Genomic DNA, 25,774 nt, shown 5'->3' with positions numbered 1-25,774 from the left:
GCATGAGCAATGGATATATATTGTGTCTTGTGAGATGGAAAACATTTGTGGTCGCCACCTGGCCGCTGCTTTTTTTTCTTTGATGTTAAACATAAACATGTTTCGCCGCCTGCCGTCTGCTCTAGAAAGCAGCGTTTCAGGGAGGGTTTCCGCATGTTCCCCGCTCCTAGAACAGGCGAATGCCCTCCTTGAAAAGCTGTTTTCTGCAGCTGACGGCAGGCGGTGACACAAGTTTATGCTTGCACAGTCACGTCAGCAGCTTGCATTCTCATATGCGCAGTATATTTGCACTTTTTTCATGAAAACCAAATAAGTAAATGTGCGAAGTGTTATACTAAATGAATTCGATGCAAAAAATGCGATCGCTCTGTAAAATTTGAGCAAGAACAGTGCAAGGGTGAGCGCAAAACCTTTTTGAGAACACGCGCAGCGAAATATTCAGGACCCTGTACTTAGGCTGATGAGGCCACTTAAAATAGGCGTTTCTCTCTCTTACGCTCGTCCAGTATATCTGTGTTGAAACCAACAATCGGCATGCCGTATAAGCTCACGTCGAATCAATAGCCGGAATAGAAATCATGCCGTTGTCGGCACGCGATGGTCGTCACCGTCGTCTTGCTGATGTCGTAATACGCACGCTCCTGTCAGACACAGAGCTATTCGTATAACACAAATATGTACCTGGTAATGCTTTTCGTGATCCCAAACGAGCCCGCTACATGCAAATGTTTCGCATGCCATTGATTCCCACAGTGCGTGGGATGAACCAGCCCGATTCAGCACACTTGTGGATATCAGTGCAATTATCCACACTATACCGAAATTATAAGTCATCCTTTATAGTTTTTTTACATGACTTTTGATCTGCATTCTGTATATTATACGATGTTGGCGAAAATCCCAGAAGTGAAGATACATGTGCAGGGTACTCTAAACGCTTTCCACCACTTTTGCCGATCGTCATAAGTTGCAGCACTCTAATACATGCATATATAACTACAGCGCACACTCGTATAAGCAATTCTCCCCAACACAAGTTCCATCATTAAAAAAATAGGGAGAGTCGGGACCGGCACAGCAGAATATGCATTGCTATACCCCGCTGTATAAACAGCTTCCTGAAAGTCCACTTGTGTAAGTCGTAGGACATATACCGCATTATCACACATAAGTATTCGCATGTTTTGTGCAAGCACTCAAGCATGAAGCACTATGCATTATTGTTCTTGGCTTGCAAGAATTAAACTTGGTTCATATTTTGAAATGTTAGTTGTTCGCTCTAGAATATTGAATATCTCCTAAATATTGAACCCTTTTGAAAAAATAAACCAGTTGTCAGTAGCGTTTCCTCGTCGTCGTGTCGTCTTGTCACCTTGTGTCCGTCCTTTTTAGCGCTACCATCAGTTTTAAGGAGTCGCTCTAGAAGCTTGTGCAGTACCATATATTGGAAAAGTTACAGATTATAACAACCGTCAAAACCCCGAAGCTAGACTAGCCCGTGCGCTATATAACTACAACCACGGGACTGGGAATTAAGCCAGTGTTTTTTCGGTAGGACAACGAACTAGAAGACCGCAATATCAATTAAGGAAATTAAAAAAAAATATAAGAAAAAAAACGCAGGAACAATGAAAGAAAGGAAGGGAAGCAGGAAGAAAAGATGTGTTTGTGGATGGTAACTGGGTGCATCCAATGCGGCGTAGGTCGACCGTCAATCGTGCTTCAAGCGCTGCACGCATAACAATTAAAATATTTCGACGATTCACGATCGAAACACCATGCAGCTTACCAAAGGCGAAATAATGCAGAAAAGAGCAAGCAAGTTGTGACTGCAAATGTGTGCCAAGCATAAAAGTTGCCTTCACTTTTGTGTCCAGCTGCATCAGTGTACACGCGCAGCGTCCTAAAGTGTTCACTGCCAGCTTCCAAAGGAGTAATTTCACGACGTGGCAATTCCACTTCCACAGAATAATTGCATTTTCCCTATTATTATTAGCTATTGTCGCTGTTGTCAGTTGAGATAAACTGAAAAGTATAAAAAAATCATGGGATATATACAATGCCATATATACAGAAAGTGACCCGTTATGCAATATGATACGAATACAGAATGTAGAAAAAAAATTTCATCTCGCATTTATTACACCCACTCAACTTGCCTTTTTAATCTATCTTGCATGTAAGGCTCGGAAACTTCCCGTTCGTTCTGCAATATTAACTTTTGACGCAGATGCAATGAAAATCTGCATTAAGAAAAAGATAAAAAAAGTGCAGCCAACATTTCCTAACCTTATAACGGCATCATGGTGGCTCATTTAGTGGGGGCACCTGTTTCACTTTATTTTGCACGCGTTTTGAATGAAAAGGCTCTATTGTGCGTCCTGCAAACAGTTACACTAGCACGAAAGCAGTGTGGCACTTTCATATGTTGGCGCCTACTACAACGAAGCATGCGCTCTACGAAGCATACTACGAAGCATGCGCTCGGCTGAAGCTAGGTTTCCTTCCTCAATGAGATGGTCGATTGCAGCAGCCCTGGCTTATTGAGCTGGAGCATCTTGCGTGCTCAGGAGAGAACTCATTTCTCCACTAGCTCCATTAAGGTCAGCATTGCCTGAGCGTACTATTTTCGCAAGGTTATAAAAGGATATAGGCAATTAACGACAATTGGAAACTGCGTTGGTGTTGGGTGGTCATTAGACCCACATGATTGCCTGACTATACCGAAAAAGTTTTCCACCGAATCCTGGCTTAAACTGGATGTCATAACATAACTAAATCCCTGGCTGACAAGATAATCCAGCAGTGATAATGTGCTGGATAGCGACACCCTTAGGCCATCTGCAGTTGAATCGCTTAAAAATCCGCCTACTCTTTTAGCGTGTTTCGCACACAAACCGCACATGTTTCGTCGACTTTTTTGTCTTGGCGGTGCAAGTTGTGCTCCCAAATTTGCCGTGTTTATTCATCTTTCGGCGCGGTGAACGATGGCTGCTTTCCTTTTTTCCACTTATACCCTGTTTCACAGCCGGGAGCGAAGCAGTGTCGCTGCCGCTTCGACCTTCCTACTTCTCACGTGTTCGGCCGACTGCGCGCGAAACGAACTCGAACGGTAGGTTGAAGCACCAAAAAAAGTCAACGTCGCGTATCAAGCCCGCATGAACAAGCGCGCGAAGCACTTTATTGCATGGCGAAGCAGCGGAGGGACGAGCCCACGCGACTACAGCGACGCCACCGAAATCCGCGTCCCGTCCACACTCGCCGCCTCGCTGCAATGCATAGGGCGCTCCGGCTCCTGAGCCCACTACCCCCTTCTAGAACACCATAGTTGAGGCTATTGGTTCCTGTCTGTATTGCCTGGTTCACTTCAGTTATATTTTCCCTGTATTATTGTTTTTCATGCTTTACTGTTTGCAGCTGTCTGGTGGCATATCATCCTGAGCAATGTCGGTCTGCCATGTGCCCAGGGTCGAGTGTACTACAAAAGGCGTATCGACTAGGCTGCTTCACTTAGTTAAGCGTGGTGTTGGGTGTGAGTAGTATGGGCAGCTCAGGATGGCAGACATGGCTTAGGAATGAATATTTAGGTTGGGAGTTTTGTAGCAGTACGTGACATTGCACCAACGTTACTGCTTTCAAGACTGGACCATGCTTTAAAGTGTAAAATGTTGCATTTTAGGTGGAAATTAGTCATGACAGACTCTGCCATTGGTACTTTTGCACTCATTTGACTTTTCTATGAAATATTCTTTCCATTGCGAAATTCCTGAAAAATACCTAAAGAAAGGCAAGCTTGAGTAATTTGGAGCACTTTCATTGTGCATAGTGTGTAGTGTGACCTGGGAGGAGATATTCTGTAAGTGTCCACCTAGTGGACATGTCCATTTCTTCTGCTGCTGAAGTTCTGATTGGCCAGGGGGCGCCTGTCTCCTCTTGATGCATAGCCCAGCCCAGCCAATCAGAACTTCAACAGCAGACACAACGGACATCTCTAGGTGGACACTTAGAGAATACCCCCCCCCCCACCCCCCCAGCCCCCAAGCAGTATCATCAAACCTCAATGTGGACCTAGTGCTTACTCCTGAGGGAAAGTTGTAACACAGGAATTGTAATTGATATTCGGGAAAGTCCTGCGAATTCTCGGAACTGACATCTGATCACGTTAATGCAGCAAAAAGCACTGAAGCAATGTTTGGAATTTTGGTTAAGTGGAAACACGTAGGAAATGCTTGAGATCCTTTTGCTATGTGATAAACAAAAGTCGGACATAAGCTCTTATCCATTCTTGAAGCATTGTCTCCAGCCTGAGACATCTGTTGTTTAAATGCTGTTAATGACTAGTGGAAGTTTGTGTATGTGGCTTCAAAATGCATAGGAACAGAAAAATCGCTTTTCTCGGTAACCATTGCTCCAAGTTTGATTAGGTTTACTGCATTTAATAAGAAAGGTTTGCCTAGGGACTGCAGGAAGGGTATTTTTACTACGCCATCACTTTTTCATATGAATTGTTAAAAATTGCAGAATTTGAGAAGATGAGACTATCAAGCTTACAACTTTTTAACTCGACAGCAAAAACAACAATTTCACAATTCTGTCAATTTCACCTTTTGACATATAAATGGGACAATGTTGATGTATGATGTGCCTTTATTTATGGGCTGGACTTTTGCAGAACCCCTGTAAACATTTAACCAATTCATGTAGGCTGTAAAATCTTAATAAATTTGTCTGATTTAGATGGCTCTAATGGATGAAGTTTACAGAACCGTGATGTCTGCTTTTGGTGCCGAGTTATGGATTTGTAAAGTTCGTGCTTCTGTTGTTGGCAATATTTGTCAAACATTATATTCCTAAATCAAAATTTGTTTCCTATAATCATTAGAATTTTAACTCTCTTAAGTGCAGCGAATTGTAATAAAATTAGCCGAGCAGATGTGTCATCAAAACATATTTGCATTTTGCATGTATTTCAATAAAGAACTTGGTGTTGGCCACAAGCTAAAGTTTCTTCTTACAACTTAATCTTTCTGTGAACCTCTCTCTTGTTTAGAGCGCTAGATAGATGAACAATACAGAGCACAATGGTAAGGCGATATGCCTTCTACAAAGAAGCTAAATGCAGCAAATTTGTGGTATAGCTGTGAAATTTGGTGCATCTGCTATGCACATGTTGCACCAGCCATGCTCTGTACACAGAAGTCGAGCTTGTTGGCATTTGCAGTGTTCATTGCCTTTTCAAGTCTAATTTGTTTCATTGTTTGTTCCCCAAGTGAAAATCTGAACAAAAATAAAAGTACAGGTCGTTCTCTTCAGTTTTCTTGGTGTCTCATAAAGGCAATTGCAAGTGCTTGTAAAAATATATCATCTAGAGTTGGTGCCTTTGCAGAGAAAAAGCATACAGATGAACTGCAATAAATAAGTGCTTCAGTAAAGAATGTACTTTTCAAAGCATTGCACTTACACCAAAAAGGCACCGTAGGGGCTAATTTATTTGAATTATGAAGGATTAATATCTTCTGACCAGAAACTTTACCTCCATGAAACAAATTATGCTAAGAGAAAAAGTGAAATTGTTTTGACCTTTAATGCTGATTCCTACAAATGCTAGAAATGTTTGTGTTGCCACCACTTCAGTATAAGAACTTCTAATGGGTTTTGACACTGTTGCGCAAGCACAGTCACTTATTGGAGGTTATTGCTCTGCAGATATGTTATTTCCTTGACTCATGTCAATACTGCTTAAGCAAAGAAACATAAGGGATCAACTGTGCTTCCCGAACGCAAAAGTTGCAGCAGGAGAAATATTTGTGTTCATTGCTAGCATTGGCGAAACAAGCAGGAACAGCTGGCAGCATGTGTTGCTATGTTGTCTTAGTTTTTTACTCCATTCTCTGTTTTTGACTTTTGCTTTCTTGTAAACGGGTAATTAAACATTATATGTCTTTGTGGGATACATACTATTTCATACAGAAGTTATCATTTGTCATTTACTGGTGCCAGTCATGATAAGTTGATATTTAGGTACTGGTAAATTCTTGACAGCTCAGATGCCTCCTTCAAAAACCTTTCAGAAAGCAGAGTTGTCTACGCCACATCATTTGATGTGTCGGTACGGGCGCAGCCGGACCCTGTCACCACTTTGAACATTGGAGGCAAGTTCTATCTTCTGCTGTGCGATCTAGTTTAATCTTCATTACAAGCACTATTTTGTTTTCCACAGTAAAGTGTATTGAAAAAAGAACAAAGAATGACTCAAGAAAGTATTTTTTTCTGTATTTGATGTAGCATAAGGGCCATTAGGTATCATTATATTGGACTATAACATTCCAACTGGAGTGCTTATATAGCATGCAATTATTACATCTTCAAACCATCATTCAGCCTTATTTTACACCCTGTGCATATGTACTATTAAAGAGACTGCGAAAAACTTTGTATAGAACTCGGGAAATGCATTTGAAATTAATGTAGTCTATTTCATGAATACCTTGCATTGAAAGAGTGCTTCAATGCGTTCAGTAGAAGCAGACCTATCGGCATTCAAAAATCACCATTAATCCCCTTCGTGGTCCTTGTGCTCCTTCAATGCCATGCACTGCTAAGGCTATGCCAAGCACACTTGTGCTCAGCGAGCTGCAGTGAGCTCAGCTAGTGGGCTCATTGCAGTACCCTGGGGCAGCCGCAGTATCTACGCTATGTAGTAGACGCAGCAACATGTAACTGTAATGCATATATGCAGCATTTGCTGCATGTACAACACTGGCTAGAATGTGCACTTGTGCTCATGTTCTCCAATCTGGCTGCGCAATGTTGCGTGGACTGGCTTTGTCCTGAAACAGCTTGACCGAATAATAGTACCACATCGAACTGGTGCATTTTTAATTGAGCACTATCAATAGCTCAGTAGGAAGCGATATCTGCCAAGGCATCTAGCCAGGAGCGGCCAGGAGTGAGCACGCGCTGGCAAACGTACGTGGCGTCTGACTCTAAGTTTAATATGGTCCAAGGCTAGTTCAATATTCAAAACAAATTGAGAGTAATGGGTTTCGTCATCAAAACTAATAGCTGGGTGAGTTTGTATGGTTTCATTTGAACAAAAACCTGTATGTGAAAGATGCAGACAAGCAAAGAAACAAGAGTTCCAAAACAATCCTGTGTTTGTTGTTTCTTTGCTTGTCCATGTCTTTTTCATGCTGGTTTTTTGGGAAGATGAAAGCAATGAGACTCAGCGGCTACGACACTGATATGCTCAAGGAGTGTCCGAAAAATCAGACGAGAGGTTGCAAGGTGTCCAAACTTTTGGCAATTGTTATACATTATGGTCTATGGGGAGAATGGTAGTGCCGCGAAGCAGACCGAATAATCGAGCATGTCCGAATTTTTGGAGTCCGGAAAATCAGTCGGCAACTGTATTTGCAACAGAGTCTGGAGATGCATAATTAACGAAAATTTGTTGATTAGATTTTTTTGTCACGTTCGTTGTGTACATTTACATCGGAAATTTGAAGACGGTCATATTTGAGGACAACTACATTTTGTTTGGTTCTTATAAAGTACTTCTGTTCCGTTATATTCATAATGAAATTTGGCTCTCTCTGTGTGAATTTCACATTTAAAGGAGAGGGAGGAGTCGAAACAAGGCAAACCCATCATGTGACATAGCATATTGCGTATATCATGCCAGTGCTAAAGCTGATAACAGCTGTGCTCCTGGTCCCGGAATGCAAAAGAGGTTTTTGCCTCAAGCTACATCATATGCAGTCTTTTCCCTATCTATTCAGATTATCTCTGCCCCTGAAGGTAAGATTAGCATACTGAGTATGAAATTGATATGCGGGAACACAAGTGCTTTAGTAGAATCAAAGTGAAGGTCCCTTCACATACAATTGCCTTGAAATTTCTAACATAAGTATGTAACACAGTTGCAAAATAAAAAGAAGTTTACAAACTTTGGTTAACGATGAATTGGTTTGCTGAAATTGTGTACGCTGTGAACCATACAAACCACTTCTGCAAACATTTGGGTAGCTTGTGTAAGGTATTTATTAATCTGCACTTTATCTTCGCAAGCACTGTAATGTTAAATGCAATAAAGGCACTTGCTTTGTGCTTACAGCCTGGTGGAATTTTGTGAAGCCTTAAAGGAGTACTGACACAAAAATTTTCTGTGCTGTTTTTTCTGGTGCAATAAGTAGCTAATGACCAAGTAATCACGGCACGAAACATCATTGGCTTCAGAGCACGACAGGCAATTATTCGGAGTCTTGTCTGTAGCGACCAGTCCAATTTTTGGTTTCAGAGAGCTGCAAGATAGGCCAAACAAGGAATGTAAAAACAGCTGGACACGTGATCGCACAAAACTGTGACGTGCTCGCGGGCGTGCGAGATTCGTGATGCTAGTTGGTCTGCTACGCCTGCACATGCTTTGCGAAGTCCTCGCCATCGTTGTTGTTCTCATTTTCATTGTAGTCCAGGGATGACTATTTCCTGGTTGCGGGAGTCGTCGCCGTATTAGACGTGGTCGACCGCTTTTGATTGGCTCCACTACAAAGCAGCGACTCAGAAAGTGTGGCTAGCAACAGCTATCATTATACATACGCACTGCTACAATAAGTACGAAGCATTCGTCGAGGGCGCTTTGGGAATGAAGCATATTCCGGAGCACGAGACAAGACAGGATAAAAGTTGGCACAGCATCAGGCTTGGGAACATAGTCTTGGTGGAAGATCATCGAACAGCTTTGGTTTTGTTTATACCAGGCATGTTCGAAATAAAACGAGCAAATCTGGCTGCTCTTCAGTGGGGTACATTCTACGCATCCAGTGGCATGCACAAACTCGGACCACTTCTGCGACTTATCACACCAATGGTACAGCAAATGAGCAAGCCAGGCGAGCTGGCGACCGCTGGCAAACGGCATATAGGCCTAGCTCACTGGCTGTAGGATCCGAGGCCGATGGCCCTTGCGACCCCTCCGTAGCTTGTAATAAAGTAGCTATATTCGTCAACAGAATCAATGCCTGCACATTTATGCCACTCATAAGTGACAATACTATTAGTTTTCCCGATGCCATTGGTAGCAATGAGAAAACACGTTGGTCAGGCGAGCCGCTTTACAGAGACGATTGCTGTGGGGGCCGCGCTGTCTGCTCGCGAGTCAAAATCACACCAGTGATTTACTCTATTGCGCATCATTTTATAACATGCACACTTCCGAAGTCACTTTACTGCACGAGTTACTTTGTGCAGAAAGAAATTTTAGCTGATTTTTGTGCCGCTGTCAGCGGCAAGAGATGTCAATGTCGCGACCAGGGGAAAAAAAAAAGACACTGGGATGTTCAGAGCGGCGAGAAACTTGCTTGCTGGAGCCGTCGCGATGGCATCGCAAACTCGTAACGTAGCATTTTCTCGGTTGTTTACGATCCTTCCTAGATGTCGATGTCGCGAGGTGCTGCGTTTTGCAATTGGCTTCGCACACATGCTGTAAAATTGGTTTTAAATATGTTCTAAGCCGTATTCGCCGTTGATATTTTGCAGACGATGTGTGTGTGCCCACATAAATGAATCTTGCACGTTAACAAGACTTCGAAATTTTGTGTCGGTACTCCTTTAATGTCTGAAGCTGCTTAGGTAACTCAAAATGTGTGATAAATTTGTGGTTATTTTGCAGAGTCTGTGGAAACCTTGGCACCAGTACCATTGGAAAATATAAGTAAGAAATAGTGTGCTACTGATAATGTTGTAAAGCAAAAACATTGTTCAATTTTATATCTTGTGTAGAACCTAGCTCAGTGCAGAAGATTTAACAGCTTTGTCTTACTCGTGCGAATAGGAAACACATGTTAGTCATCATCGTCATGATCAGCTTATTCAGGTTGTACCCCTGGACCACCCTTCGTACTGGTGCCCAGTTCGCACTTGTCCCACCTCAGCCAAACCCTTGTTATGCTTGAATATTTGCGAATATCATTGCTCCAATGATTGGGAGAATACGAAATGAGGCAGTAACACTGATCTGGACACCCTGCCACCAATAAGGGAATGGCCAAATTGCATTATATGTCACCTTAAAAGCACATTTCAATACAAACCATTCTGTGCTTCTACAAGGTACATTCCTGGAAGTTTCTGTCTTGCCTTGTGTGGGGCCTCTTTCACAAAAATTGTCTAGTGGTGGTTACCCACTAGGGTTACCCAGTGCAACATCCGATGGAATATCCATTATGCTACAGGCGCACGCATGGCATTAGAGAATAATTATGGGGTTTTAAGTGCTAAAACCACTTTCTGATTATGAGGCACAATGTAGTGGAGGACTCCGGAAATTTTGACCTCCTGGGGTTCTTTAACGGGCACTTAAATCTAAGTACACGGGTGTTTCCGCATTTTGCTCCCTTCGGAAAGCGGCCGCTGTGGCCGAGATTCAATTCCGCGGCCTTGTGCTCAGCAGCCAACCACCATACCCACTGAGCAACCACGGCGGGTCATTAGCGAATGGCCGCCTACCACAATTCCTCACATGTGCAAGCTACTGCTTTAATATGCTTGGCATATTACATCACATTGCATAGCAAGTTTGCTCCATCATGCAAGCATGCACCACTTTTCTTGGTCCTTCCCTTGCCGAAGCTGACGCATGCCGTGACATTGCATCACTTTTGTGATTGCCGCAGTTCATCCACCTGTGAGGTTATTCTTGGTCGTACCGGAATAAGTTGAATGTTTCATCTCTAGAGAGCAAGAAATCAGTTGCCTTGCCATCCTTTGCTGTTGCCACACACACACACACCCTATACAGACATTTGCACCATTTTCATGGAACCCCAAATGATGCTATGTGGCCCTAAATTTGTTAGGCAAGTTGGTTGATACTTGAAACCTGCCACGGTGGCGTTGTGGTTTTGGTGTTGTGCTGCAAAGTCCGAGGTTGTGGGATCAAATCCCAGCAGTGCAGGCTGCATCTTGATGAGGGCAAAAAGCAAAAACACCCATGTACCAAGCATTGGGTGCATGTTGAAGAACCCCAGGTAGTCAAAACGAACCCAGAGTCTCCCACTATGGCGTACCTCATAATCCGATCGTGGTTTTGGCATGTAAAAACACTACAACCTAATTTTCTTTTATATTTGAGGAAGGTGGCATGGCATTGCATGGCAAATAAAACGCAGAGAACATATGGTGGGGCAGCATGGGCACTACACTTGCTACTGATTTATTGCAGTCTTGCTGGCATGTTTTTTCTAGTCTTGTAGGGGCTGTGATGAATTGGTTGTGGGTGGGGCCTATGCTCTCCAGTGTGTTCTTTGTTCTATTTGCACTACATTAGTGTCCCTATATGCTAGATGGCTAGTTACATAGTTGTGCAATGCTTTGCCTAACATTGATTCCCACAATGTGCGGGATCTGCATAATTGTCTGCCTCAGAGGTCTATAAAGATTAGGACACAAAGGGCAGAAAGTTTATATACTTGAGCATCCTTGGTTTTATTAAAGGCAAGCTTTACGAATTTATTTATCCTTTAGGCCCTGAAGTGATGTGAAATTTTCATTTCCTTATTTCTTGAATAATTTTTAGCTTCAGTTCGTTTAATGTTTATTAAAAAAATGCACAATTGGTAGGGTAAATATTCTGCTGACTGTGACTGCTTCCATTTTCTTAACACCCTTTGTATTACTACAACAGGGTACTAGTTATTTGTTCTATGCAATATATTATTTAGTCCTAGGAATTCTATTATACCAATTTCTTTGTTCTAGCTTACACTGTTTGTAATTTGTGCTTTGGAAACCTCATTTTGTTGTGCAGGCGATCTTCATGGTGAAGAGGTTGCAGATTTTGAGTACGGCAACTCGGAGTTTGTTATAGGCTCCAGAAGAGATGACGGAAAGGTAATCACAACAAATTTATTGGCTGCAGATATTGCCTGAATGTTGTCACAAAGTGATAAATTGACAAAGTGATAAATTATTCTGTGACAGCTCACAGGTATGCATTTGAAAGTCCTACCTGTATCTGCCTCGGTAAGACAGTTGTTGGGCGATTTTCAACTACTGCACTGCCTAGCTCAGTGGTTGCAAGCCATGCAGTAAACTGTGTGCTGGTCAGCCAGACCAGCACATGCACTAGCAGTTTGCAACCGCTACGTCCAATTTTCATAATTTTCAATTTTTGTGAAATAACTTAACGAAACTCTATGGCCAAGAAGCCGCACTCCATTCTGTGTGCACAAGTGATTTTTTGTGCATTCAAGGAAATCTGGCATGACACTGTAGTTATGGAGTTGACAGCTAGCCGTCTGATAAAGCAAAACTAAATAAAAAAGTTATATGGACCTGTTAGTGCTTCTAATTTATGAGTGATTATTTCTTTGTGTAATGCAGGTTTATGCAGGTAGCGGCTTCTGGGTGGACCAGAAAGCCTGGGACTGCTTGTTTAGTGCCTCGACCGATTCCATGTTCTGCAGAAGCGCTGCTACCGTGTTGTGGACGGCAGAGCAATTAAAGACGAGGAGTGTCACGGGGACACTTTCAAACAAAGCCCGTTTGCTTGGCTACACCGAGGCAAAGCCACCGCTCACGCCAGAAAAATCTCGTCTCTAAAGGGTATATATTTTTTTCCTGTGGCCTTTAGAAAGTTTACACGTTGATGTTGGGCATGTTTTATATTTTTATTATAATTTGGTTTATTTTACATAAAACTGGCACATCAATTTTGAATGATCGCCTTGTGTTATGTTTTACCATTGAATGATGGAAACAAAAAGTATTTTAGCTCTCTTATTTATGCATGTGATGGCGAATTCAGTATTTTTGCAGCAAAAAGAAAGTTGAAGGCTTGTTTAATTGAGTTATTGTTACCATGGTCTTTCCGCAGATAGTACTTGTCTGGCAACTGTTTGCCATATTTTGTTATTACAGTGAAACCTCGTTAAACCGTAGTTGGCCGGAGCTTGGGAAAAGTACTTACTAAACAGCAGTACTGCTTAACCGAAATAGCATGAGATCGCCCACTTACCTGTCAAAAACTTAACTCTGAGAGAGTGCGACTAAAGGGGGAAAAAACAAGCAGTATTTATTCACTTCGCGCAACAAAAGTGTTATTTTCATTTGATGCCGTGGCGGACTAGCAGCGACAACAGCAGCCGGTCGTTGGCTCAGTTAAAATTGGCTCATTTGCGCAAGATGCGTGAGGCAGCCAATCGCAGTCGAGAATTCTGATCAGCATCGGGCTTGATCGTGATCAAAAGTGTTCACTGGTATACTGAAGCTGCCAGCCAGCTTTTTAGCCAGCCCCCTTTTCTCGCCAAGCACTCGCATGGCAAACTTCTCATTGACATTGTATGTTCTCCGTGCATGGAGGCGGTAGCGCTGCAGAAGTCGCGGCAATTGCATTCGTAAGGCTGACGTAACGCGTAGCTTCTGCCGCGTAGCTTCGTTCGTGCTGTCGCTTTCCATGTCGTCCTCGTCACTGTCGCTGGTCGACACTTTGTAAACAACAGAGGCAACGATGGCAAAAAGTCGAACCTTGTAGCTGACATCTCTTCGCGGTCGCAGCACCGCTGCTGAGCAACTTAGCATTCTAAATGCCACACACCATAGCCAACAGTAAATCCTTGTCGTGTGCTAGTGCCGACTTCTTCGTATCAAGTTCGATAGCAAGAACGATGCCTATTTTTTCTTCTATGCTGAGCCCTCGGCGTCTTTTTTATCCGAGCTTCGGTATCACGCAAGTCCTTTGCACGATGCCACAACGCTCTCTAGCATGGCACCGAAATGATGTTGATGTGGCTTCATGCGCAAACGCACAGGACGCTTGGAGGCCGTTCTGATTTCTGAGGCTTGTTGCTCTGCTGGGCTGCTCGATGGAGACGGCACACTGCTGTGATTGTGCGATGAAAAGTGGAAACGCTACGTGTTAACCGATATGCACGCAATAAGCTGGTACGGTTTATGCGGATACAAAACATTATTTTCAATGGGCACTCAGCTGACGATTTCACTGTACTACTTTTAAAACGAAACTACTGTTTAAGTGGGTACGGTTTAATGAGGTTGCACTGCGCTAGATTTCTGACTACAATTTTGCAGAAGAACGCAAGCTGCCATCACCGGCGAATTACTGAAATTACGGCAGAAACTTGATGCACTGGCATAGTTAGCCATATCTTTATTTCTCACCACTGTATGTATATTAAGATGCTCATTATGGTCAGGTGTTAAAGGGCCCCTGAAACGGTTCGGACAAATTTTGTAGACGCGTAGGGTACAGCTTAAGTAGAACATTCGCACCACAATTTAAGTGAAGCGTTACGTATTAATGGAGCTACAAGCAATTAGAAGTTACCCTCCACCCCAGCCATGCTTTTCCTCCTCAACTCGTTCGCCGAGCGAGCGCGGCTAAGCTCCACCTTCACTGGTCCTGCGTCACGATGCGACGTCACATCGTCCACTTTCGGTTTTGGAGCCCGTCCCCGCCCGCGCGAAACCTCTCCGCTAGCCGCTTGGCTGTCGACCCCAAGCGAGAGCTATCGAAGTAGCGTGCGTTGCGAGCATTCTGTCGTAGCGCCGAACGTGTCTGGTATCCCGTTAACCACAGGCAAGCTGGTCATTTCGGCAAATGACTGGAGGCATAAACTCAAGCTGATGAAGGAACTTTGGCGTAGACGTACATGAGCGGCCTGATTGGTCTGCACGGTCCAGACACTTGTTGGCGCAGCGCTTAACCAGCCAAACAAAGCGCTAATATTGCTCTAACCAAGTGTAAAACATTTTAAACATTTATAAAAACGTGTTGATGATTAAACTCCAGCGAAAAATACGCACCAGCAGCAAAGAATACGCTTCGTCGCTGTTACTGTGTATGGTTGAGCTCTATGCCACCAGGTGGCTGCACCGTGCAGACCATTCACATTTGCCCTTCTGCTCATCTCGGCTCATCCCGTTACGGCACAGTCAAGTGGCCAGACTGTCCCCTTGCGCTTGCGTTTGCCCTAATACGGGACTCGCGAAACGCTATTGCGTTAGTAATCTTCCGGTGTAAAGTGACAACCACAAACGCGCAAATCCTGGCGCGGATCGGATAGCGGCAGTCCGATGCGCCGCAGCCAGTTCGCTCGTACGCTGCCTTGCAGAGGGACACGATGTCGCAGCTTGACATATTGCCAGTCGCTACGTTTGCAGTCCACAAGGCAACAAAGTCGAATCAAAGTGCTCGCGAAAAGACTGAGACCAACTCTGACCGCGGAGCTCTCGTCAAAATTGAGTACGTTGTAACACAGGCAGACGACACTTGCTGTGTGCCGGAAGTGCTTAAGTGCACTGAAAAATTGTTCTTGTGCATTCTCTTTATGCTACTTTCTTTATATAAAAACAAATTAACTAACATTCCAACTATTACGAAGATCATTTCTTTACCATAAAGTTGGAAAAAATATTGATCACGTGCCCTGGTCAGCCAATCGGATGGCTCGCCCCACTGACGTCATATGGGTAATTTCGGTCATATGGGTAGGGGCGGCTTAAAATTCCGCCGAGCAGTGTGCTGCGATCGGCAGCGATGTGCATTTTTAAAACGTTGTAATAAATTACAGGCTTTACGCAGAGCACTTAGATGTGTCAATTAATGATCAGAAGGACCTGCTCTAACGACTCAGTACGTTTGTAGAAAATCGTCAAAAGCGCTTCAGGGTCCCTTTAACTGTGCTCATGCATTGCAAGTCATATGGAGCAAAACATGGTACCATCGGCGTCAAATAAAACGTGAACAGTGGAGAGCATAACTGTAGGTTTAGTGTGCACCGTCCGGTCATCACAATTGGCAGGCGTGCTCATCCGGTTTGAATATACTGCATGATGATGCTCCCCCTTTTCATTTCTGTTCTCGCTCTCTTTTATTTGAATGTGACAGAAGAAAAATAGAAGAAAACAGAAGCTAAAATATCAAAGTACAGGGCGAGTATTATTGCCCAGTGCGGTGAAACCGTATATGCCATTGGTGCCAAATGAAACGCAGTGGTACAGTTTGCACTGTCGTCATTACTCCGCCAGAACCTTTCGCTTTCAAATAAAAGGGAACCAGAACAGAAACTAAAATATTGCAGTATAGAGGGAACATCATTGCACAGGACAGTCAAACCGGAAGTATGTGCACGTCAATGGTGTCGACTGTACGGGCGCAGACTTTACTTTCAGTTAGGAGCTCCATTTGCATTTCATTTCATGTCGACAGTACCTCACTAGCAGTAGTGTAACAGCTTTGATGCATTGATGCTTCATAGCTTCATTTTCAATATGGAGTAATCAAGCACACCACTATTACACATGACCATGCATAACAATTATAGTGCACATATTTTCTGAGGATATTAATTCATGCGTTCTCAAGCAGTAGTGGCTTCCTTTGTAAACTAAATTTGTCTTTGCCTACATACTGTGCTTCAGTGACTTCTTGAATGTACCCATGGAGTAGTAAAAAACTGTGCTTAGTTCTGTGTTTCCTTTATGAGGTTAATAGTTCACTTTTTATGCAGCAATGCTTGCCATCTACATGGGTGATGTTCCAAAGGAGGTGGCGGACAAGCGAATGAAGATGGTCCGTAAACATCTGTCGCAGAAGCTTGGCGATGTGCAGCGGCGTTGAATTGTATGTCACAAGCATCTTGAATAAATGTATTAGTCAGAGCCTTCAGGTTCCCAGATGTCACAGCAATGCGTACTCTCATGTCATGGAGGAAGAGTACAATTTAATGAAGAGAAAGGAGGAGAGGTCGGCCTGGAGAGCCTGCCTCTAGCCTGCTACTCTTCCCTGGGGAAAGGGGAAACAGTAAATACAGGCAAGGGTAGGTGGCATGTGATTATGTTATGGTACAATGAGCTAATATATACACATCCAATATGCGGAGGCGCACTGTAGACGCAATACACGCAAGAGTAATCTTGTCCACAGAATAAGTTATCATGCAAACCCATTTTGCACTGTCTGCATGCCTCACAGGTTCTAGAGGCAATCGTCTAAACCAGTCTCATGTAGAAAGTTCAAGAGACTTCATGGCACATTGGGCACAGTCAACTCTTCACCACATGCCAAGAATCTTTTCTTCCTAAAAGGGGCGATAGTCCAAGCAGTAAACACTAGACTTAAGTGTTCTTCGTTCGCCCGCTTAGTGAGGGCACACACAAATACTTGAGCTATTGTCTCGACAGTGTGACAGACGCTACAGTGCTGAACACGAAGGCTGTGATGTGCAATTAAATTGCCTTTGACCCCCCTGTTGCTTGTTGCCCAGAAAGAGTAATAGAGCACCAACAAGATGACACGGGATGGGACACACTCAAGCACAACTGTGTGTTACCCATTATGTACTTGTTTTGTTCTTGCCCTTTTACTCTTCTGTCTGTGCTGTTTTGTTGCAACTGTTACATCCGTTCTACAAAAAAACGGACTGTGCTAAAGCTGCACCAACCAGAGGTGTGGTCAATGCAAGTGTGGGAAGGATTTATTAATTTTTATTTATTTATTTGTTTATTTATTTATTACCAAAGGATACTGTTGCATCTTTTCTAACTGGTCACAACTGATCAATGAAAGCTTCACTCCATTCATGCCATCTTCGGTTAATACAGGAAGCATCTTTAACAGCAGTTAATATGCGGCAGTTTTTCAGGTCACTTTGTTATTGTTGAATGATTGCGACGTTATGATGAAGCATTTAGTACAATTTTGTCATTTTAATTATCTCTAATACCGTAAGCCTGTATTCTTGCCCACATCTAATATGTTTTCTTCCCTACAGCTCCGTAAAAGTACCCTTTCTGAAAAATATGAATGGTGCATATTTTTCATTAAGACAGTATTCTGCATTTCATGTTTTTACTCTTCCCATCTGCTTCAAAACGGGAGGCAGCTGTTCCAGTCTTCAAGACAGTTGCTCTTTTGCACCACTGATTTCATCAATGTAACGACAAAACCAAACTGGTCATGTCGAGTGCAAATAAAGCTTCAATTTCCTCAATTTTGTTTGTCCTCTTAAAAATGGAGTGTGGAATGCGCACATGCCTGCCTACTGACTGGCATACAAGCTGGTTGAGACGCACATTAAGAATGTTATTCCTTCAGCCTGCGTAGGACTAGCTGTGCCAATATGTCTTAAAATTGATGCAATCATGCATTTGTGCCATTAACGGACAAACTAATAGGGACCGATAGACTGGTAGACCAGTAGACTAGTAGAGACCAATAGACTGGTAGACCATCAGACTGGTAGACCGTCAGACCGATAGACCATCAGACCGGTAGACCATCAGACCGGTAGACCTTCAAGGTCCGAAATTACGTATAGCCATCAGACATGTAAGCCAGTAGCTTGATGGAATTTTTGACTGGGCAATGCTACAAGCGTAGTTTAGCAGCACGACGAGCGAATGACTAATGCGTTGATGTCAAGTCTCTCTATGCGGCAGCCGCCAACTGCATTCGCACGAATGCTTAAGCGGTTAAGTGAAGCAGGGGATGGTTCGAACGCTATACGGGAATGGTAAATGCACTGTCGAAACCTACAACACTGGAGAAAGTCGGTGAGCGTCGAACTTGCTCCCGTCTCCCAACAGCGCAGCGCAGAGCACGCTTTGTTCTGAATGCTTACGCAGCAAGCCCTCTAGTTGGAAGTGCTCAGACGCTTCGCGCTTTGGCGCGATCCCTCCCCCATTTCTCTTCCGAGCCCGCGTAATACCAAACAGAGTAAATACATGAAAGGCGGGGGACTGGCGGCCCGGGGACTGTGTAGGGGACTGGCGGCCCGAGTGATCGAGACGCAGCGGACCTGACAGCGGCGCTACTGCTGCTCCGCGAAGGACGCGGGAAGATGTGGAGGCGCGCTGCGGAAGGGTAGGCGTATATCTTCGCAAGGGCAGAGAGCCGCGTATTTCTGTGCTTGATCTTTCTTTAAGCATTCGTATGATGTATCCAGTATCATATTTGAGTCCCCAGCGCGAATTTGGCTATGCTAAATGCGCAAGCATTTCTATGCGTACTTAACGAGGAAAACCGACCGCCCGCCCGTCCATCACGTGAGACGATCGCTTTTAAGATAGGTCACGAAGCAGTGAGCGTATACATATTTGTGCTGCCTCTCGCTTGAACCAAACTAAGCCGCGAAAACACGGCGCTCCCCCCGCAAAGCTATCAGCACTCGTTGCACTCTTGCCCTTTTGCAGATCGGTTTCAAAATAGGGTCCGCGCGTCTTTCTTGAACGTGAACAAAGCGGCGGGAACACAGCTCACACCAAGACATCAGCATTGACGCACAATCTGCATCATGATTACTAAAACTTCCACGAGGATCAACAAGGCGCTGAAGAGCGGCACGGGCATTAATGACCGGAACGTCGTCAGGTCATCTGGCTCCACCACATCCAGTACTTTGCTCGCGTCATCAGTTCACCGTCCGCTGTAGTTCGTCTCGCCGCAGTGCTGTCACTAGTACTGGTCAGATCAAGCTTCGTAACATTGATAATGATACTGGGCTGTGTGGAGACGAGCAAGTGGCACAATCCTTGCACCTACTCAAGCTACTGCCACAATGGCTCTGCATGATTTTTTTTCTGTTGTATTTAGGTCGCTTGAATAAACAGAATTTGCACAGACTTGCTGACACAATATATTCTTCGCTCAGGGTTCTCTCGGGCTCAGAGCCACTAAAATAATACCCAAACAAGATCACTCGGACGTAGACTCACCCAACTATATTTACTAGCATAGGGTCGGTCAGGCTCACTCTCCAGTATTGAACTGAACCGCTCTCAATAAGACTCCAGCTCAGCAAAATTTCACTCGGGCAGGCCCTCATTCGCACTCAGACTCACCAAAATAAAACTCAGCCACATGGCTGTTGCGTGCATGCGCCAGCGCCGTGTGCTAGTATTGACTCGGGTACGTGTTTATCTTTCTCCGCTGACCGCATTTGCTTCGGCTAACACAAGGTTAAGCCTTATGGCTCAGTGCAAAACGCGCCTGCATGTGTCGGAAGTTTCTCGAATGCTATCGATGGTTCTGTACGTTGTCTTTTGTCGCCAAACGTCGCTTATTGTGACTGTATGCGCGACACGAATTGCACAGTATGTTACAGAAGACAAACGCGCACTACCAATTACTCTGGAACCTTGGATGACTCATGTATAAAAGTCGACTCCCTTACCCCGCAGATCAGATTTCGACAATCGACATATGTGTTCGCCGCAAGCACGCAATCACGCCGCAAGCACGCCGCAAGCAAGTTACACGCAAATGTGCTTTGCGTGTAACTTGCTCACCAACAGGTTCACCAATAAAAAGCTAATGTTCTTCATTCACATTTATGCGACTGTTTTCTTCATCGTCACTACAGCAGGATATCTGGCGGAGGTGCATTTCTATTCATGTACCGGACGCTCTCGTCAACGCCACACACCGGAAGCAACACCACCATTGCCGCAGGTTACCACGGAAGCGGAAGGCTAGAAGAACTGCCACCACAGGATGGGCTTCTACCTGAGGCGACCGTAAAGATCATGGCAAAGTTAACAACCACAATGGGAGCGCGAGCGTCATCTCGTGCTGCGAAAGCCCAGGGAGCCACCGACGCTCCCTGAATCATCGTTTGAAAACAAGAAAAACTGCCTGGAAACGTATCAAAGGGTTGCTAGATTTACCTACTGGAACCGAGACGACAAGCTACGTCATGTGTTCTCGTGGAAGACACTGCCATAACGTGGTTTGAGAATCGAGAAGCCATCTCAACATCGTGGGACCTATGTCGCCGTGACATCATACAGACTTTCACGCGCATCGTGGGCGAAGAGCGAAAGCCAGTTTTGCTGGAAACTCGAGGACAATTGCCCAATGAGACCAGCATAATCTTCACGGAAGAGATGGCCAGTCTTTTCCGACACGCCGAAGCGGCAATTTTCGGCGAGAAAAGACCGTCGCATAGTTTTTGACCGAGGAAACGACGATTCAAAGGATACTGGAAATGCATACCCGCCAACACAGTCGCCACGTGCTTTCGCTGAATAGCTAAATTCAAGGGCTAGGCTCCGACGAGTTCACAGAGACCATTGGAGCCGTCATACGCGTACTCAGCTGCTCAGGAGTTTTTTTCAAATAAGCCTCAAGCAGCATCCATTGCTGATACCGCCCGAGAGGAGATTCACGACTCACATGGAGCCACCGAATCACCATGGCCTCAGCCGGAATCAATGACTTACGCCGCCTTAACAGCGGTCACGCTCCATTCCGTGTCTGCGCCTGGGCCCAGTGACGCCGCACTTTCCTTGCTCGGCGCCGCAGCCGCCAGCTCGCCCTCCCGTCGTCCAGCACAATAACCCAAGCAATACACATGTGTGACACTTCGCAAACCACCGCTCACTCTGCTACCAAAGCGGAGAAGTGGGCTGCGCCTACTGCCGGTACCCATACAGCGACTTGGGACTGCGAGGCTTCGCAGTCAAAATGCCACGTTCACAGCTTGGCGAGCGGCCTTCTGATATCGCCGGCTATGTCACCCCAACAGAGTGGAGACCCCAAAGTTGTTCACGTTCGCCGTCACCAGGACGTTAGTTGTCGCCGCAGCAACAACCGCGCACAAAGCCTGGCCGTGGCTGGTCAATGAGCCCATATTCGGAACACTACAAGAAGCAACCGATGCAGGTGCAATTGCTGTACCTAAAAATAGCGAAGATCATCCCCCGAAAACGGGGATGCCTCAAGATATATCTCGATGATGCAGGAAGAACAAGCCGCCATCCAGACGAAGCCTCGAAGCCAAGGACATGCCGGCAAAAGAATACCTCAGGACGTGACGTACGAGCTACAGAACAACGCGATGCAGTCATGATGTGACCCTACGACCAAATTTCAATTCAAGATGAAGAACCTCTGTCCTCGACGTGCTTCTCAACGACCGAAGCGTCCCCGATCAAGCGCACACAGGAGCCGACTACTCCGTCATCAGTGGACCTTTCATTGCCAACTGAAGAAAGTCAAGACTTCACCGGACGACTGTCAGATCCGTACAGCTGGAGGACAGCTTATAACGCCAAATGGAAATTGCACAGGAAGAGTTACAGTGCATGACTTGGCTCACACTGCGACCTTCATTATCCTTCAAGAGTGCTCGCTCGACATCATTTTCGGCACGGACTTTCTGCACCTACACTGCGCAGTCATTGACCGAAAGTGGCAGCGGGTAACGCTTTCCACAGGCCAAGCGATACCACCGGAGACGATTTCCAGTCAGCGTTCCTTGAGAGTAGTTGAAAACTGAGTCAGCATCCTGCCTCGCTCAAGCACGGACGTTTCAGCCGACGCCTAAACACCCGCAGACGCAGAAGGCATCATCGAGAGACATCAGCGTCTGCTGCTCGATCGTGAAATTTGCGTCGCAATAATGATTGCTGGACTGCATGGATGAAAAGCAAAATAGATGCTGACCAACTTCAGCCATGACTTCAAGCACGTCAACAAGGGCACAATGAGCGCATATATCCAGGAAATGGTAGAAACCGGCAACGCGTTTGTCCTTGCCGATGAGGCGACATCTACCCCGAAAACAATAGTTCCTGAACCAAATTTCGTCGAAAATTCAAGTCTCGCTGTGAGGAAGCAGCAACAGCGCAGAAGTGTTCTTCGACAATACGAAGACTGTTCTTTGACGTCATCTAGGATTTGACGCACACCAATAAGAAAGCATCACATAATAACCAACGAGTGCGCTCGACCACTCTGGCAGAGACCTTGAGTTTGAACGCAAGAACGTGAAGCTATAAGGCAACAAATCGATGAAATGCTGCGTGACGACATAATTCAGCCATTGAAAAGCTCGGGGGCATCTACTGTACTTTTTTTGACGAAAAAAGACGGAAACCTGCTTTTCTGTGTCTATTATTGTCGGTTGAAGACGATTACACCAAACGATGTACACCCCCTCCCACTCATTCACGAAGCATGAAATCGGTTCTGCAACGCTGAATACTTATCGTCGATAGATCTCAAGGCTGCCTACTGGCAAAAAGAAGTCGACGAAAGGGATCGCAAGAATACCGTCTTAATCACGCCAGACTGCCTCTACGAGCTGAAGGTCATGGTGTCTGGATTGTGCACGGCCCCTGCAACGTTGCAGCGCGTGATGGACATGGCTGATGGACACGAGCAAGGGTTGAAGTTGCGGACCTGTCTCGTCTACTTGGATGACGTCCTGGTCTTGGCCAGGAGTTTCGGCGATCACATTGCGCCGCTTGAGACAGTACTACAGGGCATCAAGTTATTAGGGCTTGCTCTGAAGCCAGAAAGGTGCTGTATCGCTTTGGATGAGCTTCTGTGCTTGGGCAACGTCATCAGCACAACTGGAGATCCGCAGCAGAGATCTGCCATCGCTAGATTTCCACAGTCCACTGACAAGAAAGAAGTTTGCCGATTTCTTCGCTTGTTTGCCTATCACGGCCCAGTCAAAAATTCCATCAAGCTACTGCCTTACATGTCTGATGGCTATACGTAATTTCGGACCTTGAAGGTCTACCGGTCTGATGGTCTACCGGTCTGATGGTCTACCAGTCTGATGGTCTACCAGTCTATTGGTCTCTACCAGTCTACTGGTCTACCAGTCTATCGGTCCCTATTAGTTTGTCCGTTAATGGCACAAATGCATGATTGCATCAATTTTAAGACATATTGGCACAGCTAGTCCTACGCAGGCTGAAGGAATAACATTCTTGTTGTGCGTCTCAACCAGCTTGTATGCCAGTCAGTAGGCAGGCATGTGCGCATTCCACACTCCATTTTTAACAGGACAAACAAAATTGAGGAAATTGAAGCTTTATTTGCACTCGACATGACCAGTTTGGTTTTGTCGTTACATTAATGAAATCAGTGGTGCAAAAGAGCAACTGTCTTGAAGACTGGAACAGCTGCCCCCCGTTTTGAAGCAGATGGGAAGAGTAAAAACATGAAATGCAGAATACTGTCTTAATGAAAAATATGCACCATTCATATTTTTCAGAAAGGGTACTTTTACGGAACTGTAGGGAAGAAAACATATTAGATGTGGGCAAGAATACAGGCTTACGGTATTAGAGATAATTAAAATGACAAAATTGTACTAAATGCTTCATCATAACGTCGCAATCATTCAACAATAACAAAGTGACCTGAAAAACTGCCGCATATTAACTGCTGTTAAAGATGCTTCCTGTATTAACCGAAGATGGCATGAATGGAGTGAAGCTTTCATTCATCAGTTGTGACCAGTTAGAAAAGATGCAACAGTATCCTTTGGTAATAAAGAAATAAACAAATAAATAAATAAAAATTAATAAATCCTTCCCACACTTGCATTGCCCACACCTCTGGTTGGTGCAGCTTTAGCACAGTCCGTTTTTTTGTAGAACGGATGTAACAGTTGCAACAAAACAGCACAGACAGAAGAGTAAAAGGGCAAGAACAAAACAAGTACATAATGGGTAACACACAGTTGTGCTTGAGTGTGTCCCATCCCATGTCATCTTGTTGGTGCTCTATTACTCTTTCTGGGCAACAAGCAACAGGGGGGTCAAAGGCAACTTAATTGCACATCACAGCCTTCGTGTTCAGCACTGTAGCGTCTGTTACACTCTCGAGACAATAGCTCAAGTATTTTTGCGTGCCCTCACTAAGCGGGCGAACGAAGAACACTTAAGTCTAGTGTTTACTGCTTGGACTATCGCCCCTTTTAGGAAGAAAAGATTCTGGGCATGTGGTGAAGAGTTGACTGTGCCCAATGTGCCATGAAGTCTCTTGAACTTTCTACATGAGACTGGTTAGACGATTGCCTCTAGAACCTGCGAGGCATGCAGACAGTGCAAAATGGGTTTGCATGATAACTTATTCTGTGGACAAGATTACTCTTGCGTGTATTGCGTCTACAGTGCGCCTCCGCATATTGGATGTGTATATATTAGCTCACTGTACCATAACATAATCACATGCCACCTACCTTTCCCTGTATTTACTGTTTCCCCTTTCCCCAGGGAAGAGTGGAAGGCTAGAGGCAGGCTCTCCAGGCCGACCTCTCCTCCCGTCTCTTCATTAAATTGTACTCTTCCTCCATGACATGAGAGTACGCATTGCTGTGACATCTGGGAACCTGAAGGCTCTGACTAATACATTTATTCAAGATGCTTGTGACATACAATTCAACGCCGCTGCACATCGCCAAGCTTCTGCGACAGATGTTTACGGACCATCCTCATTCGCTTGTCCGCCACCTCCTTTGGAACATCACCCATGTAGATGGCAAGCATCGCTGCATAAAAAGTGAACTATTAACCTCATAAACGAAACACAGAACTAAGCACAGTTCTTTACTACTCCATGGGTACATTCAAGAAGTCACTGAAGCACAGTATGTAGGCAAAGACAAATTTAGTTTACAAAGGAAGCCACTGCTGCTTGAGAACGCATGAATTAATTTCCTCAGAAAAAATGTGCACTATAATTGTTATGCATGGTCATGTGTAATAGTGGTGTGCTTGATTACTCCATATTTAATATGAAGCTATGAAGCATCAATGCATCAAAGCTGTTACACTACTGCTAGTGAGGTACTATCGACATGATATGAAATGCAAATGGAGCTCCTAAGTGAAAGTAAAGTCTGCGCCCGTACAGTCGACACCATTGACGTGCACATACTTCCGGTTTGACTGTCCTGTGCAATGATGTTCCCTCTATACTGCAATATTTTAGTTTCTGTTCTGGTTCCCTTTT

The sequence above is a fragment of the Dermacentor andersoni genome, chromosome 5 (genome assembly GCF_023375885.2).
Source record: "Dermacentor andersoni chromosome 5, qqDerAnde1_hic_scaffold, whole genome shotgun sequence".
NCBI lineage: Eukaryota > Metazoa > Arthropoda > Arachnida > Ixodida > Ixodidae > Dermacentor > Dermacentor andersoni.
This window is presented reverse-complemented; position numbering follows the sequence as displayed.